A 20063-nucleotide genomic window follows, 5' to 3' on the forward strand; every position below is an offset into this window, starting at 1 on the left:
AAATTTCATTTTTATCCAATTTTCAATTTCCCAAAGAGAATCAATTTTCCCATATATATTTTGTTCAATTTTTCTTTGTAAGTTATTGTTTTTTTTTTTGTGGAGATTGAGTTAGGATATTTTAGTGTTATCAAAGGATTAAGAAAGAAACTCAGGCAAGATGGAGAAAATCAAAGGCCTTGTTGAGAAAATGAAGCACATGTAAGAATCAACATGATTAGACTTCAGGTGAAAGAGAAGCAAGAAACTCAAGTAAGAAGAAACTTACTAGGAATAATAGAGCATGTCCTTCTCATAATTATTTTTCTTCAAAATGTTGATTTGTTTAAACTTTACAAACTTGACATTTTTTTCTACTATTTTATATTTCTTGAAGAAGAATGACTAATAAATTCATTAAAATGGCAATGAAAGATTCAAATCTCAATCAATGAGATGTAACAAGTTCCTAGGATACCTTCTCAGGGATGGAATTAGAGTAAATTTCGATAAGAGAAATATTCACATTCAAAAACAAGGTTGCCTCTTGTAAGTATCCTATGAGATATAATTTCAAATACATTCTAAATATGTTGGGTAAAAGCATAAACCTATGTCACCCTTTTGTAAAGGAAAAGGCTAACATTTTTATATTTATTCACTTTCAATGACATAAAATTAATATATGATTATTTTGAATTTGAAAATTTAGTAAACTAATGAAATGTGTAGAAATGGATGAAGTTTAGGATTATAATTTTTAATAATTATTCAGAATAAGAATTAATATATTTTCCTAATTATTATATATAATTTCTTAGCTGTTGAAAAATGCTGAAAATTAGGGGTCTAGTTACCACCACAAAACTATATGGAAATAAACTTATTTCCTTTTGATCTCAGACTATGTTATAGGTAACATATATATCTAGATCAATCAAATATAAAAATTGGCTTTAGGCCTATATTTTCTCTTTTATAATGATTGAAATTTCAACTAACTTGAAATTGATAGTTTTCATCTCCCACCATATTTTCAAAATAAACCTTTTCTAACTAGGAGAATAATTATACATTCTAGAAGAGGACCCTCTCCTCTAGAACCTCATATAATTTTTATATTTTTTTGATATGATTTAATATTTTTTTATTTCTCAAAACAAACATCTTTTTGAGTGTTAAAATATGTTATTGTAGAATTTTTAAATTACAATATGCTATATCTAATTAAAATACTATAAACTCTATATGAGAATATTCTTGACTCTAAGCTCTATAAAGTTGTGTTTATATGTTATTAAAAAATTATCATAAAAATAGTAAGAGTTATTGAAACACCACTTTTCTGAAATAATTTTATTTCTTTAGTAATTGGATACAAACTAGTATAAAACATGCATTTAATAGGCATTTCCAACTGGAAAGTGTGAGACAATATATAACTTAGCTACAATGAATTTATCTAGATCATATGTTTAAAAAATATTTATTTTTAGATAGTAATACTCAAATTCAATTGTTCTGATAAGTTAGTTTGAAAGGTGACGCAACTTTGTACTTTTACCCTATTACAAAAAACAATGCATGGAAAAGAATATAATCTTTATGGGAGATAAGTATTGGTGGGTCTAATGATTATACATTGACCACTGTAGCCATTTCCTCTACCCCACATTAAATTTTGTGATTAAATTTTACAAAATCACTTAAAAATGAAACTTCATTGGCTTATTTAACTAAAGAGAAAGATAAAGGAAGGTGGGCATATTCCATTGATGAAGAGTATTGAAGGCCATGATGAAATTATGACTTGGCAATTTGTGGACTTATGGAAGAATAAGTGGGTCAACATTAATGGGATCTCCTTTTAGATTACTAAAGTGATAATTGCTAATTGCATAGGAGTGATGGTGGAAGGAAGAGAATGGAGGAAAAAACCTAGGGTTCTAGATATGATAAGAAAGGGGAAATTTTTCCATCTTGATGAAGCCCCTATTTATTTTTGTGGTGGATTTTCCCATGGAAAGCTCCTAGAATGATGGGCTATGATGTGTTATGTTATCATGCAATACATAACCATGGAAGATAGAGTCAAGGTGTGTTACTACTACTACTTTCCCATCCTAATCCATTTAGGAATAAGGAGTGCATTTCCTTTCCCTATCTGCTTTTAGATTCTATGGAAGATTATGTGTGGAAAATTAAGTAAAAAAGAGGCAGGGAAAAATCTCTTTTGTTTATCACCAACCCTTGATTTTTTGCCTCTTTAAATTCTACAGAGACCTTTATTCCAAAATCCCAAGCTAGAGCCCTTCGCCTCTGAAAATCACTAATATGGGTCAAATTTCCTCCCCCTCTACAGAACCCAGAGTGATAGGGATCCTATTGCTTCTATTCAGATGATAAAAATAGAAAATGTTTAGGTCATTAATGTTGAGAGTATTGATACCATCATCAAGAAGGGAACCAATATATTGAGAAAAATATTTAGAGAAAAAATCCCCTTTCCCAACCTTGGTTTGGTTAAACCAAATTAATCTCGTTCAATCGATAATTCTAGGAGAAACTCTAGGTCTACACCCAAATGAAAACCCAGTAGAAGGAAGTATGGGGAGCAAGAAGAGGATGAAATAGAAAGTGAGCGTAAAGATGAATAATTAATGGAGGAGAAACCAAATAGCCCTTTTCCCGCTAGGGTTTTTTACACCATGAAAATGGAGGCCATTACCTTAGATTTAGAGAAAGGGGGGAATATTTGTGAACAAGGTATGGTTACTTCACCTATGAGAATTAGGAACTTGGGCAATCAATCTAAAGTAGAGGTTGTTCTGTGAGAGGATGGGAAAAATCCTAAAAAAATGGTAGGAGATCACATCCAACCAGAGGGGGCCACTATGGGAAAAATTGACATAGAGAAAGGTAACCCAAAGATTAAGAAGATGGAAAAGTTCATTGCTAACTTGATCAAGAAGAATGTGGAGTTGGAAGATAATTTTGATAGGGTTGATAATTTCTTAGTGTAGGTGATGCATTCAATGACCACCACCCTCTACCTCATGTAAACTAACAAGGAAGGCACTGATAATGATATGGACATAGAGTTGACTCACTCATTGTATGGTTTCTTTGCTAATGATTGGTTCCGACTACTTCTGGAGAATCCAAGGAACTAGAGCAAGGAGGGTTAGTGTCTCCTCACATGTTATCTATTTAATTTTTTATTATATGTTTTTTAGGTTTTTTTATTAGACTAAGGGAATTCTCTGTTAATTTTTACAGGATTGGTATAATGTCCACTATTAATATTTTGGCCAGTTTAAGTATAATGTTCACATTCATGTGGTTTCTACTAATAGTAGTAAAAAAAAACTTGATCATGGGGGTTTTTGATTTTTAAGAAGGGGTTTGGGTAGTTGCATGGTGATGACTTCCAACTAATTCTTAGTATATCTTTATCTTTGTTATGGGTCAGCCCCCATTTTGATTGGTTCTTAATATCAAAAACTAAAGAGAAAGCCTTGGTTGATCTTGTAGTGATCACTTATATTTGAAGATGAACTCATCTACTTGAAATTATCTACTGATTGTTGTTGGTGGTTTCCATGGAGGAAGTAAGTAATATGTTAGGAGAGATTCTCAATAACACTTTTTTTAAAGTCCAAGTCATTGTTTAAAAAATGCATTTTAATCTTTGATTTGTTTATGTAGTTTTCTATTTTTAACTAATATTGTAGAAACTTTTCTAATATATTCAACTATTAGTACCATTCAATTGAACAACCTAGATAAATAAAAAATTATAATTTATTCTTCAAAAAAATTAAATCTTTATGAAGATAATATTATATATTCAAATGTTGATTAATTTTTCCTGTGATATTGGTTATATATTGTTTGATATTTAGATTTCTTTGAATTATCAACATAAAGAAATAGTAGCATCAACATCATTTGCACCTGTCTTGTACTTTGACCATATAAAATTTCTAGATCTCTTCACAAAGCCTATTCCTAGTCTTGAAAGTAAGTCTTCCAACATTCATTTCAAGAAAAATTCTATTCTTTTCTCATACATTTGTATTTAAATAGAATACTTAAATTTTGACCAACGAGATTCTAATAGCATGGGAGACCATCATTTCATAAAGATAGATATGATAAAAATTCATTATGTCATTCCCATTTAAAGAGGAACAACACTAAACCAATCTTATTCTCACCTATCTAGAAAAAATATAGTGTCAAGTCTCACAATCCTTCCATCAAACCCTATAAACCCCATCAACCAATTTTAGATGTTATGCCAAGTCTTTGTGTCTAGGAATGTCTCCTCTTCTAGCTTAATAATCTCTCAACCTATAAATAACTTAAATAGCTTGATGCTCTCTTAGAGTTATTTGGAGTTTGGTATATTCATGGCTAGTGAGCTCTCTGACATAAAGAATTCCATATAGTTGGCCATAGAATATCTTCTCAAGAGCAATGCTCACCCAATAACCTTATTTTTTCTAGTATAAACTATGTGAATGCTTTTAGTCAAGAATCACTATCTCTATCTCAAGTGGGTTTATACATTATTTAGGCTAATATGAAATTATTCAAGTCAATGATCCTTACAATGACTATAAACACTAGTAGAGGATAGAAGATATGGACATTGTCAAAACTTATTAAAAAATTAATAGCCATTGAATCCTAGCTTAGATGTTGTTGCTGAAATAGTTGCAACTGCACCCCTAGTGTTCTATAGAACAAAGTCTTCCTATTCCTGAAGATTCATTTGCAATTTCATCATGGTAAATTTTTTGTAGCTTCATGAATTTTAGCATTAGAAAATTTTATTTTTTGTTGAGTAGCTCATCAACCTTCTATTCTAGATTTTTGATTTTGCTAATAAGCACAAGGATCTTACAGTAACTCACTTAAGGTTTCAGTTTGTCCATTCTATTGCTTATTTTCTAGGTTAGTGGTATGAGTCAATAACTGTGGTATGCATTCATATTATATTGCAATAAAATATCAGTTGAATTCATTTTCTTGGGTTTTTTCTTAGGGCGAACTATTGTAGGGTGTTGGGTGGATATATAAAGCAATAAAAAGTGATAAATATTTAATCTACATTCAAGAAAATGGAAAGAGTTTAGGAGCTCGTGGATTAGAGGACAGTTCAATAAACTCATTGGAATCAGAGTGATTTTATCGAAGGTACAAAAGCCTAGTATTGTGGGTATTAATATATATCATGTTTTATTATGGGTATTTTTCAATCTTAAACTATTTAAAATAAATATTTCTGAGTAGATTCTTTACTATACATTATTTTCATGGATTGACTAAAATTGGGAATGAATTATTTTGGGTAGGAATTCTTGATTGGGATAGTGCAGTCTCTTCCAAACTATAAATATCATACTGATAACTAAATCTACTCTAGTGTTCCTAGAACATCATCTTCTAGAACTAAATTTATACACTAGGTTGGTTAAAAATTACTTCATCTAACTCAATGGATTTTACTATTGTGATAGAAACCCAAAAACCTAAAATTAGTTTTCATATCCTATTAAAGCCATTTACATACATCCTCCTCCAAATAGGAATGGAAATGCCCAACTTAAACCAACAACTATTTGGTATAAACTACTCACAGTTTTAAGACCTTGTGCATCCAAATAGATTTGATCAAGCTCACAAAAAATTGTAAGACATTGAACTCTAAAAATTTTCTTTGACAAAGATTCACATTTATGTAATCCATGATGAATCCAAACAAGAAACACAATCCCTATCTTTTATCAGTCACTGTTCTTCTTCAAGTCTTGAGTTTTTTTATTTGGTATGCATTCTTTAATCTTCTATTTCATTTGTTTTAATCTTCCCACACACTTATTAGTCCACAAGAACTAGGTTCTTTTCACTCTTACTGCACCATTCTTAGTTATTCTCTTCCTCCTCACATTTCCCATTCATTACCCCATAACCCCACTTCTCTTTCTTGTTCACAAAAGACTCCCTAATTTCCAATGCACTTCCCTCATTTATTAGACTAGATTTGACTTGTTCTGAAACTTTTAAATTTTTTTTCCTTCCATTTATCTTCCCTAATGTGATTCAACTTCTACTTGATTTGTATTGTCATGTTTAGAATTGGAGTTAAATGTTCTCCTTCGATTGCAAGAATTTACAATTGATTTAATAAATTATTTACTTTTAAAGGCTTACATAAGTGGCAATGACAAACATTTGACATGTCTGCCTTTGTTTCAACATTAGGTGTACACATGTACTAGATTGAATGCACCAAAAATATTTCTCTATTGTTGTAAGTGCATACACATTTTGAAAGCCTCAAGTTAGCACATGTAGAAAACATAGTTGTAAAGATTTTTTTTTTATTAGAACTCATTTTTTTAAAACCATGAAAAGCTTGTAATCAATATTTGAAATCATGATTTATAGCCTTCTATTAAAACAAGTTTAAGAACATACATGTAAAGGATTTTCACTTAGAATTCATTTTATAAAACCATGAAAAGCTTGTAATCAACATTTTAATTCATGTTCTATAGTCTATAATAAAAAAAAGTCTAAGTCCCATATAATTTCTTCAAATATTTTTGTGATGAGCTAACAACTTTGAGTGTGAGATTTGAACATTCTAATACTAACACCATCTATCCACATGTAAGTCTTATCTCACCGCCAATTTTCCCACTCATTGAATTAAGTTATCTTGCTCCCTTCTTGTAGTTGATATTTGGAAAACCTTAGACTTTTAAGTTTCCTTGTTCAAAACGGTGCTAGCTCAATGGATGAGCACCTCCATTACAAGAAGGGTGATGGTGGTTATGTTAGAGTGGAGTTTCCATTGCACCAAAAGGCTGATTTGTCAATGCCTGATACAACCACTCAACTTATAGTACACAAGAGGCAGTTAAACCCTTGTCACGAATCTAGATGGGAGCATTGAACAAATTTCCACCAATGTCCCTCGTAGTGCTATTTGAGGGTTTGAAGATTCGAACATGTGACAAAGGTTTGATACCACTTGTTAGAGTGGGGTTTTCATTGCACCAAAAGACTGATGTGTTAATGCTCGATACAACCACTCAACTTATAGTTCATAGGAGGTGGTTAAACCCTTATCAAAAATCCTGAGGGACCACTAATTTTTTTTCCAACATATTGTAGTTTATTTTTTATCATATATATTTTTTGATTTATTATATTATACCATCTTCTATCTAATTATTTGAAGAAAGATGATAAGAGAGATTAAATGCATAATTATTTTTATAAAGAAAAAATTAAAATTGTCTTTAACAGACAATAATAATGTTGTTCCATATTAGCTTTATAAGTTAGTAATTTATGGCAATATTATAATACACTTCCTTAAAGACAATATGATTTAATATGTGTTGGCCCCTACTTGTAGCTCATATTTGCAAAGCCTTAAGAGTTTTAATTTTTCTTATTTTAAAAGGTGTTAGATCAATAGAATATAACCTAAATTAGAAGAAGGGGGATGATGAGTTGAATCCATTGTTCCTTAGAATGAATGAATGAATTATATTGTAGTTTATATTTAACAATATTAATTTTTTAATTTTATTAATTTATACCATCTTCTCTCCAATGATCTTAAGAAAGATAATAAATGAGATTAAAGACATGTATTTATATAATGACAAAATTCAAGTTGTCTCTAAGTGAAAATGATACTACTATTCATTATTGTCTTTATAAAACAATAATTTATGACACTCAGCTAAAGACAATAGTAAAGACAACACACAACTTTATTTTTGTCTCAAGTTAAGACAATTGACATCGTCTCAAATATTGTCTTAAAACCCCACTTTATGTTGAAGTAATAGATTTAATCAACTACTACATAAAAAATTAGTAAAACATAAATTTATAGGAATTGATTTTAAATGATAAAAACATTGGACTCATATTGTGGGTTTCCAAATTTTAATCGTCGGAGAGATATTTATTATGAAAAACTATTACTTATTGTTTCATAATTGACTTATAATAAGAAGGTGGATTATTAAAAAAAGTAAATATCCAAATAGTAACTCTTAATCTTCCATATCTTCTTTCTAATTTATTTGATTATAAATAAATTATATTAAGTTAATAATAATACCTATATAAACAATATATTTATAATCAATATTTGAAAATAAATAAATGTAAATTTACAAAATAATTAATTAAAAAATTATAAATATTTCGAGCTATTTACCCTTCAAAAGCATCTTAATGTTTAGCTGCTACTCATCTCCTTGCAAATTAAAAAATCTTCTCATCCTTAAACTCAATGTGATCCAACAACTTTTTGGTCTTATTAAGTTAGGTGGAACTAGATATTGTTGACAAAACATGAACATTGGAACTAATTTCAATGCACTCAAGGCATATAATCTTACCTGAAGTACAAGGATGAAAACGTAATACAATTTTACACAGTTCTTTGTGGGAACATTACCAAAAAGAAATAGATTTAGATTTGAATATAGGCAAACTATTGACCTAGAAAATCGCATATACACACTTAGAACAAACGAATCTTATCTACAACACTCTGAACAGTTTCAAATCATTTTTTTATTGGTTTATTATCACTAGTATTTTCATGTTCCAAAGAAATCATTTTTCTACCCATAGAATTGAGAAAAAACAGGTATTATGAAGTAAACGATGATCCAAAAAAGTAGTCTAAATTGATCAGCATTTTAGCCTTCCTTAAAGGTGCTGGCTAATTTCTAGATAAAAAATATACTAAAGACAAAAAAAAGTCAAACATGATTCTTTTTAAGATTTACGTTTTATTTGTTTTAAAATTTTCAATCACAATATACAGATTATGAAGATCAAATGCTGAAAATTCAAAAAAAAAAAAAATTTTTTAAAAAAAAATTTAGTCAATAGTACAATTTATAAGAAGGATAGCAGCGCCCTTCCTTAGATATGCTTAAAATGAATATATAATAATAATAATAGAGTATTTCCAATATAGGCAAGAACCTATAACACAACAATAACTTGTGAGCCTCTCACGTGGGAGGTCTTAAATTCAAATTTGCTTAATACATAAAGAAATAAAGAAATAATTAACAGATAACAAAGTATTTAATAATGGAAAAAGCCAGGGCCAAAAGACTTAAAGAGTACAGTGGACCTAGCATTTATCATATTAACTACTAAGAGACGTGGCCATCTCTACAGCGGACAACAATAATTGGAAACGTTTATTTGTGGATGCTTTTCAAATCTCATGTTTACACGCTTCTCAATTAAGACAATTATTACTATTATTCACATGGGAACTCCAGCCAATAGTAAGGACAAAAATATGGTGCATGGAAGGGTCCTCTTTAACATGTTTGAATGGTAGGGAAACTCCATATATGCAACAACAAAAAAATTATATCAAAGAATTCTGCGTACATGCTAGAAATCCATCTCCATGCAAAGGAATATGTGTTTAGTGGCTTTAACATTTAATGCAATCTAAAGATTGGAGAAAAGTAATAAAAATAAATATGTGAAATGTAAGGAGAAAATTATGGAAGAATCTGTTAGTTTAATTGTTTTCCTATTTTATTACATGAGGCATTTCCCCACCAACAACACATTCTTTTTGGGGGACTATCTATAATTTTAATTGGTGATTTTGCACAACTACCTCTTATTATGGATAAACCTATTTATGTAGGGCAGACAATATCTCAAAATCTTTGGCTCAATTTTAATATCATTGTAACATTAGAAACAATATTTAGACAAGATGGTTGTGACCCAACACAAATAAAGTTTTGTCATGCACTACAAAACATGCGCAATGCTGAACCAACCGAGGTTGACTAGAAATTACTAATGACGTGCACAAACACACACCTTCCATGAAATGAGAAAGCGAAATTCAACCAAACAATACATTTGTTTTCCACAAATGAACAAGTTGCTATACATAATAAACAAAAACTCAAACAACTAAATGTACCTATTGCACTCTGTGTAGCTATAAATACTCAACATACTAATGTTGAAACATATACAGATGACCAACTCTCACAAGAAGTAATCATATGTAAATTCCAACATGTCATGCTTACCGCAAACCTATGGATACAAGGTGGCCTTGTCAATGGATCCCTTGGTGTAGTTAAGGACATTATATATGCCACTTCCTCTAAGCCTCCTCAGTTTCCAACATATGTTACTGTCACATTTGATAGGTACAATGGGCCTCCATGGGATGTCAACAACCCAAAAACCATACCAATCCATCCAATTACCTGGGGCAACCGTACCCAACTACCACTAACCACTGCTTGGGCTATCACTATACACAAATCGCAAGGCCTATCTTTAGAATGGGCCACAATTGATATAGGTAAAACTGAAAGACAAGGCCTCACCTTTACAACCATATCAAGGGTCAAATCCATACAAGGCCTTCGAATTGAACCTTCCTTTTCATTTGAGTGCTTCTGCAAAATGAAATAAAACCCCTACAATATTATTAGAAAGAAAGAAGAAGTTCGATTGTCTTTGCTCTCACTTTGACAAGGTACTTTTTTGTAATCACTTCCACTTTTTTAAAAACTTTTCCTTTAAAAAAAAAAAACCTTATCTAAGTATTACATTTGTTTGATGATATTTTTGTCTACTTCTCTTTTACAGGTTCACTATATGTTGCAAGGAGCCGACAAAACTCAAAATGACTTGTCATATAGACGATATATAAATGTAATGTGGGAAAACCTACAAGTAATATCTATACAAATACATTGTACTATCAAATTTGGCACATTTACTATTACTTTAAAAAAAATGCTTCTATTGAATAGCATGCATGTTGTAAATGACACTTTACAATTTTATTATAATTACTATTTAGGTCTACACATACATTTCTTGGTAAACATATGTATCAACCATTGTGCATGCTTCAAATAATTTTTTTCCATTCTATCGTATACTACTCCTTTGCTTCTAAAAAACCATTATTGTTATGCACTATTGGACCACACTAAAAATCATTATTTTCTTGACAAATAGATTTATTTATCATAAAGAATTATTTGTTAAACTCGTTGCTATTTTGTGCAATTTCATACAATGATAGTTGTCTGAATTTATGCTATCGGCTTATCCCTTGAACCTCTCAGAGATACAAGTGCTAGTTTATTTCCAATTTTCAAATGTATATCATAATAAAACATTCAGTAAGTCTCATTTTTTTAATGTTCAGAATAGATAACTCAAGGTCCTGCTATTTAGTATGAGCATTGTAATTAACTCAATTATTTATTGTCAGCCGAGCAATCTAATTTAATGTGAACATTTCTTTTCTTTAAATTAATAGCGTTTCTGCTATTCATTTTATTTTTGTTGATATATATAAAACATGTCTTTTAATGTATGGATATAAAAGTTTCACGTGATATTGTCATTTCTTTCCAGATTTCCCTGTCGACAAACATTCCTTGGATTTTTCCTACACATATCTTTTAATTCCTTGCATTAATTTATTTTTCTGGTAACTCCCTGCTTAACAACTACCCCTACGTTCAACGTGGTTTTTCTTGTCGGTCATGCATAAATACTCGTCATTGAATTGGAGGAAGAGAAAAGGGAAAAATTAGTCTGTCTGCCATTATCATAGAATGAGAATGAGAATGATAGGATTAGTGTTATTGTGTATTGCAGTTGCGGTTTAGTTGCACGCATGGGGTGGCGGTGCAGTTGACGTGAAGGGCAGGTCATGGCAGTTGCTGGTGAGCAATGGCGCTGTATCGGCGATGCATATGACAATAACGCATAAAGACACCATTGTTATGTTAATTCGGACGGACTACGGTGCTTCTCATCTCCGTCTCGACCGTGGGAGATGTAGAGATGATAAAAACGACCTCGCGCTCAAGCACGACTGCTGGGCACACTCCATCGAATACAACATTGCTTCTAGTGGCCTCCTCCCTCTGATGGTGATGACCGACACATGGTGCTCTTCTGGCTCGTTTTCTACCAACGGTGACCTACTGAGCTTCGGCAGCTATAACGACGACAGCAAGGTTGTGCATTATTTCCTTCCCTGCAGTAATTCCGCATGTGACTGGGATGACTCAAGGTTGCATTATCTTGCAGAGAATCGATGGTATGCATCGACTCAGATGTTGCCTGATAACAGAGTCATCATCGTGGGCGGCACACAGGCTTTTTCATATGAGTTCATCCCATAGAAGTCTGGAGAAGGGTACCATTTGAAGGCAAAGAGAAAGACAAATACATAGAAATAACACTGATTTTATTGCCTTACTGCCTTGCACAAATGCATTACATAAGACCTCTATTTATAGAGATCTGAGAATACTTTAGAATCCACATAGAACATTTTAAACATGTTATATTATATTAAACATGGGCAGCTTCTATACTGTAGTTGGGACGACTGATTGTCTGCTATTTATTCTGGATGGTGGATGGACAGCTAAGTTGGGCTGGACGTGGGCTGGCTATCTACTATTAATGGCAGAAATTAATACTACTAACTACTGCCAAAACTCCCCCTTAATTTTTTTCATTAACAAATTTTGCATCAGTAATACCTAATTTCTCTCACAAATATTCAAAGTTATTCTTTGGCAATGGCTTAGTGAAAATATTTTCCAATTGATCTTCAGATTTGCAGAACTCAAGGTAGATTTTTCTATTATTGACCAATTCTCTGATGAAGTGATACCTTGTATCAATATGTTTTCTCCTCTTATGAAATACATGATTTTTAGCTAATGCTATTGTTGATTTGTTATCACAAAGAATTAGTGTTGGTTCCTCCTGATGATGGTGAAGATCGAGCAAAATTCGACGCATCCATACTGCTTGACATGTTGTGGAAGTGGCAGCTACATATTCTACTTCAACTGATGAGATTATCACTATACGTTGCTTCTTTGATGCCCATGATACAACTCCTGATCCAAGGTGAAAGATATATCCAGAAGTGCTCTTCCTATCATCAATGCTACTTGCAAAATCACTGTCAGTATAACCAATTAAACCAAAATTGTTAGCTTTGGAATATAGGATTCCATATCCCATTTTTCCTGCAATATATCTCAATATCCTTTTTCCAACTTGCCAATGAGAATTTTGTGGTGATTCCATGAACCTTGAGATTAAACTAACACTATACATGATGTCTGGCCTTGTGCTGTCATATACATTAAACTTCCAACAAGTCTTTTAAACATAGTTGGATCAACATTTGAGCCATTTTTTTCCTTGCTAAGTTTTGTTCCTGTTGCAACTGGAGTTGACACTGGATTGCAATTCATCATTTTAAATCTCTTTAAAACATCCTTTATATACTTGGATTGACAAATGAAGATACCTTTGTCACATTGAATAACTTCAATACCTAAGAAATATCTCATCAACCCCAAATCTGTCATTTCAAATTCTTTCATCATTTCTGACTTGAACATGTCTACTGATAGATTTCGAGTGAATATCAAGTCATCAACATACAAGCATACAATCAAAATCTAACCTTCCTTATTAGTCTTAACATATAACGTGGGCTCATTGTTACTTCTATTGAATTGATTACTTATCATGTATGAATCAATCCTCTTATACCAAGCCCTAGGAGCTTGTGTCAAACCATAAAGTGCCTTGTTTAGTTTATATACCTTGTTTTCATGCCCACTAACCTCATAACCAGGTGGTTGTTTAATATATACCTCTTCATCAAGAAAACCATTCAAAAAGGCTGATTTTACATCCATTTGATACACTTTCTAATAATTTTGTGCTGCTATTGCTAAAATAGTTCGAACCGTGTCAAGTCTAGCAACTGGAGAAAATGTTTCATTATAATCAACTCCATATTGTTGTGAAAAACCTTTAGCAACTAGTCTTGCCTTGTGCTTAACAATTTCACCTTTTTCATCAAATTTAGTTTTGTAAACCCATTTGACTCCTATACATTCTTTTCCTTTAGGTAAATCCATTAATTCCCATGTGTTATTTCTTTCAATAGAGTCAATTTCTTCATCCATTGCCTTGATCCATTTATCTTCTTTAATTGCTTCATCAAAATACAATGGATCACAAGAAAATAAAGCAAAATTTGAGTAAATATCTACATTCTCTTCTTTTTGATATATATTTCTTTTAAGCTTCTTGTCTTCTTACCTTTGTAACCTGGTGTTGAGAATGTTGAATCAGATTTATCACTTACATTTGAACTTGGAGGTGAGGCACCTTGCACAAAGTTCCTTGGTGGAGTATTGGGTGTTGATTGAGTCCCTTGTTCCTTTAATTCATCATTGCCTTGTAATATTGGTGCTCCTCTTGTGACTTGTTTGTTATCATTTTCATGCCATGAATCTTCTTCTTCAAATTTAACATCCGTGCTAATGATCAATTTCTTTGAAACAAGATTATACAATCTATAAGCCTTTGATTCTTCACTATAACCAATAAAGATGCATTTTTCACTTTTATCATCCAATTTATTTCTCAATTCAGATGGAACTAATGAATAAGCAACACAACAAAAAACTCTAAAATGAGATACTGTATATTTCTTACCATTCCATGCTTCTTGTGGAATTGTGTTCTTAACACTCTTTGTAGGACTCTTGTTCAAAATGTATACAGCACATGCTACTGCATCTGCCCAAAACTCATTGGATAGATTTTTGACCTTCAACATACTTCTTGCCATTTCCATTATGGTTCTATTCTTCCTTTCTGCTACACCATTTTGTTGTGGTGTGCATCTTGTGGTAAACTGCTTCTTAATTCCATGAAATCTGCAAAATTCTAGAAAATCATTAGAACGGAATTCACCACCTCTATCAGATCGTAATACCTTGATGTAGTGACCACTTTGTTTTTCAACCAAATTTTTGAACTCCTTGAACTTTTCAAAAGCTTCACTTTTTTGTTTGAGAAAGTATATCCAAATCTTCCTGCTAAAATCATCAATAAATGTTAGGAAATATATACTTCCTCCTAAAGATGGATTTTGCATAGGTCCACATATATCAGTGTGAACTAATTCCAATGGTGCTCTTGCTCTATATGAACCTCCTACTGGGAAACTTTCTCTATGTTGTTTTGCCAAAATACAACTTTCACATGAACTTGGTGGTTTCAATATTTGAGGCAATCCTTTCACCATATTCTTCTTTTGTAATAAGCTTAAAGCATCAACATGAAGATGACCATACCTCAAATGCCATAGCCATGACTGATCTGAGTATACTGTCTTGAAACTAACTTCTTTTCCTCCTTGAATGCAATGAATCTGGAGGGGGAACATTCAATTTTGTGTCATGTTGACCATTGCAATTAACCTACCACTAGGATTTCTATCCAAGATTGTGCAAACATCATTATCAAAAGAAAATTTGTAACCCTTTTGTACTAGTTGACCAACACTCATGAGATTGTGTTTTAATCCAGGCACAAAACACACATCAAGAATATATCTTTTTCCTCCATTTTTTTTCAAGAAATTTATAACACCTTTTCCCATTATAAAGACTTTACTACCATTTCCTAGCTTTACTTCAAATTTTACAGAATCATCCAAGCTAGCAAACAAATCTTTATTTCTAGTCATATGGTTACTACATCCACTATCTAGGAACCATATATCACTAGAGCTTTCTTGAGCAACATTACAAGTTATAAATAAACTTCTTGAATTATTATCAGATACATCTGAGTAATTAGCACCATTCTTTTCAATATCCTCTTGTTTCTTTCTACATTCACTTGCAATATGACCAAATCTCTTACAATAATGACACTGAATTTGAGATTTATCAAACCTTGATGATGGGTGTTGGAATGAACTTCCACCACGTCCTCTATTAGAACTCTGAATGGATTGATTTGTTCTCTCTTCTTGATTTGGACTTCCACGTCCATCTATGCTTCTACCTCTTTCTATTCCTCTGTAGTTTGATCTTCCTCTTCCTCTGCCAAAAGATACCTGCGATCTAAATGCATTCTCCAAAGAAGAATTGTTATTTCTGTTCATTCTTGATTCATGAGATAAAAGTAAGCCCATCAATTCATCAATAGATAGTATTGTCAAATCTTTAGATTCTTCAATGGCAACAATAATGGCGTCAAATTTTCTAGGCAAACAATGAAGTATCTTTTCAACAAATTTTTGATTTGTCAAATCATCACCATATGATCTAATTTGATTAACTACATTCATTTCTTGATTTAGAAATTGATCAACTGAGTCTGAATCCTTCATACACAAATTTTCAAAATCACGCCTTAAAGTTTGCAATTTAGCAATCTTAACTTTTGATGTCCGTTGATATGTTGTTTCTAAAATATCCCATGCAATTTTAGACTTTTTAGCAGCACAAACCTTAGGAAAAAATGATTCATCTAAAGATTGTTGAATTAGAAACAATGCTTTAGCATCCTTTTTCCCGTTATCTTGTAATTTAGATTCTTCAATGGCAACAATAATGGCGTCAAATTTTCTAGGCAAACAATGAAGTATCTTTTCAACAAATTTTTGATTTGTCAAATCATCACCATATGATCTAATTTGATTAACTACATTCATTTCTTGATTTAGAAATTGATCAACTGAGTCTGAATCCTTCATACACAAATTTTCAAAATCACGCCTTAAAGTATGCAATTTAGCAATCTTAACTTTTGATGTCCGTTGATATGTTGTTTCTAAAATATCCCATGCAATTTTAGACTTTTTAGCAGCACAAACCTTAGGAAAAAATGATTCATCTAAAGATTGTTGAATTAGAAACAATGCTTTAGCATCCTTTTTACCACGTCCTCTATTAGAACTCTGAATGGATTGATTTGTTCTCTCTTCTTGATTTGGACTTCCACGTCCATCTATGCTTCTACCTCTTTCTATTCCTCTGTAGTTTGATCTTCCTCTTCCTCTGCCAAAAGATACCTGCGATCTAAATGCATTCTCCAAAGAAGAATTGTTATTTCTGTTCATTCTTGATTCATGAGATAAAAGTAAGCCCATCAATTCATCAATAGATAGTATTGTCAAATCTTTAGATTCTTCAATGGCAACAATAATGGCGTCAAATTTTCTAGGCAAACAATGAAGTATCTTTTCAACAAATTTTTGATTTGTCAAATCATCACCATATGATCTAATTTGATTAACTACATTCATTTCTTGATTTAGAAATTGATCAACTGAGTCTGAATCCTTCATACACAAATTTTCAAAATCACGCCTTAAAGTTTACAATTTAGCAATCTTAACTTTTGATGTCCGTTGATATGTTGTTTCTAAAATATCCCATGCAATTTTAGACTTTTTAGCAGCACAAACCTTAGGAAAAAATGATTCATCTAAAGATTGTTGAATTAGAAACAATGCTTTAGCATCCTTTTTCCCGTTATCTTGTAATTTATCCTTTTCATCTTGTGTTAATGTAGACTCATCTTGTGGTTCAATAAAACCCTTTTCAATAAGATCCCATATGCCTTGAGAACAAAATAGTGTCTTCATTTTTATAGCCCAAAATTCATAATTTCGACTAGAAAATATTGGAATTTGTGGTGGAGCTATACTACTTCCTGAAGCCATATTAATACACAGTTACAATACACCTTACAATTTTAAACTTTGCTTTACAAAGAAAATCCACCAAACAAGTCTAAGCCAATGACATATAGCTTAAACAAACAACATTATAATGCTTATTTTCTCCTTTTAACAATTTTTTGTTTTATTATTAGACTTCACTCCAAGAAATCAGCTCATACCTTCTTCAAACATTAAACTGGGATCTTTTCTTCTCTCAATCTTTGGCAGCCACTAGTCTCCAACTTTAGAAGCTGATAATGATCTGCAATCAAGAAAACATTAGAAGCTCCATTCACTGCTACAACAGTTATACATATCAACACATAATTCTTTTCTTCCTAGGCCCAGCTCTTCGTGCTCTGATACCAATTTGAAGGCAAAGAGAAAGACAAATACACAGAAATAACACTAATTTTATTGCCTTACTGCCTTGCACAAATGCATTACATAAGACCTCTATTTATAGAGATCTGAGAATACTCTAGAATCCACATAGAACACTTTAAACATGTTATATTATATTAAACATGGGCAGCTTCTATACTGTAGTTGGGACGGCTGATTGTTTGCTATTTACACTAGACGATGGATGGATGGTTGAGTTGGGCTAGACGTGGGCTGGCCAATGCAATTCTGAAGTGGTTTCAAGCTCACCATGAACTTCTCAAACATTGTACAAATGGTTTCAAGATCACCATAAACTTTGCACTCAAATGGTTTACAAACCAAGCACTCATTGGTTCTAATGACCACAAATCATCACTATGGGGAAATTATCATCACTTTTGTTTTTCTTCTTCTTGACCTATTTGAAGGCAAAGAGAAAGACAAATACACAAAAATAACATTGATTTTATTGCCTTACTACCTTGCACAAATGCATTACATAAGACCTCTATTTATAGAGATCTGAGAATACTCTAGAATCCACATAGAACATTTTAAACATGTTATATTATATTAAACATGGACTGTTATTTTGTGGACTGGATGGTGGGCTGGACGGCTAAGTTGTCTCTTATTTAATATGGATGGTGCTGGAGTGTTCTTTGATTATGGATGACTGAGTTGGGCTGGTTGTCTGCTTTTAATGGTAGAAATTAATACTGCCAACACTCCCCCTTAATTTTTGTCATTAACAAATTTTGCATCAGTAATACCTAATTTCTCTCGCAAATATTCAAATTTATTCTTTGGCAATGGCTTAGTGAAAATATTTTCCAATTGATCTTCAGATTTGCAGAACTCAAGGTAGATTTTTCTATTATTGACCAATTCTCTGATGAAGTGATACGTTGTATCAATATGTTTGCTCCTCTTATGAAATACATGATTTTTAGATAATGCTATTTTTGATTTGTTATCACAAAGAATTAGTGTTGGTTCCTCTTGATGATGGTGAAGATCGAACAAAATTTGAAGCATCCATACTACTTGACATGCTATGGAAGTGGCAGCTACATATTCTGCTTCAGCTGATGAGATTGTCACTATAGGTTGCTTCTTTGATGCCCATGATACAACTCCTGATCCAAGGTGAAAGATATATCCAAAAGTTCTCTTCCTGTCATCAATGCTACCTACAAAATCACTGTCAGTATGACCAATTAAACCAAAATTGTTAGCTTTGGAATATAGGATTCCATATCCCATTGTTCATGCAATATATCTCAATATCCTTTTTCCAACTTGCCAATGAGAATTTTGTGGTGATTCCATGAAACTCAAAGTAATTATGACAAGAAAAACCATTTTAATGCAATAGCATTACTGGAAGAAATTAAGGGGGAGTGTTGGCAGTATTAATTTCTCCCACCATCCACAGCCGCAAAGCCGTCCACAGCCACAGACAAACAGTCGCATACAGCTGCCCAAGGTCATTTCAGAATTAGTCTTCAACTACCAGTAGTTGCATATATTAATTGATATATATTAATATTATATGTCATGCAATACATGTGTTTGATATTCTAGAGAGTTCTCAGACCTCTATAAATAGAGGCATTATGTAAATATTTGAGTATCAGATGTTTATCTGATCATGGTGGATCAACAGAGCCCATTTTGGGTTTTTCATTGTAGATCATGAGTGGATGGAGTGTTGTAGAATTCTATGGATTTGTAATAGATTTTAGTTATGTTAATGAGTATGAAGTTTTGTAGTACATTTTGGTAGTCTTTGTATCTTACATATTGAACTTGAATGTTTATCATTGCATTCTTGTTTGTCTTTGATCCACTCTATCCACCTCCTTCAAGCGGTATCAAAGCACGAAGAGCTGGGCCTAAGAAGAAAAGAATTATGTGTTGATATGTATAATTGTTGTAGCAGTGAATGGAGCTTCTAATGTTTTCTTGATTGCAGATCATTATAAGCTTCTAAAGTTGGAGACTAGTGGCTGCCAAAGATTGAGAGAAGAAAAGATCCCAGTTTAAT

General features: G+C 32.0%; 1 pseudogene; it reads left to right on the forward strand.

Annotated features, from left to right (window-relative positions):
• The first annotated feature begins 213 nt into the window (after nt 1–213).
• Nucleotides 214–20063, forward strand: part of LOC149577568 (aldehyde oxidase GLOX-like) — a 53574-nt pseudogene continuing 33724 nt past the window's right edge.

The sequence above is a fragment of the Cupressus sempervirens genome, chromosome 1, assembly GCF_028749045.1.
Source record: "Cupressus sempervirens isolate cs-2001-9-10 chromosome 1, ASM2874904v1, whole genome shotgun sequence".
In the NCBI taxonomy this organism is placed as follows: Eukaryota; Viridiplantae; Streptophyta; class Pinopsida; order Cupressales; family Cupressaceae; genus Cupressus; species Cupressus sempervirens.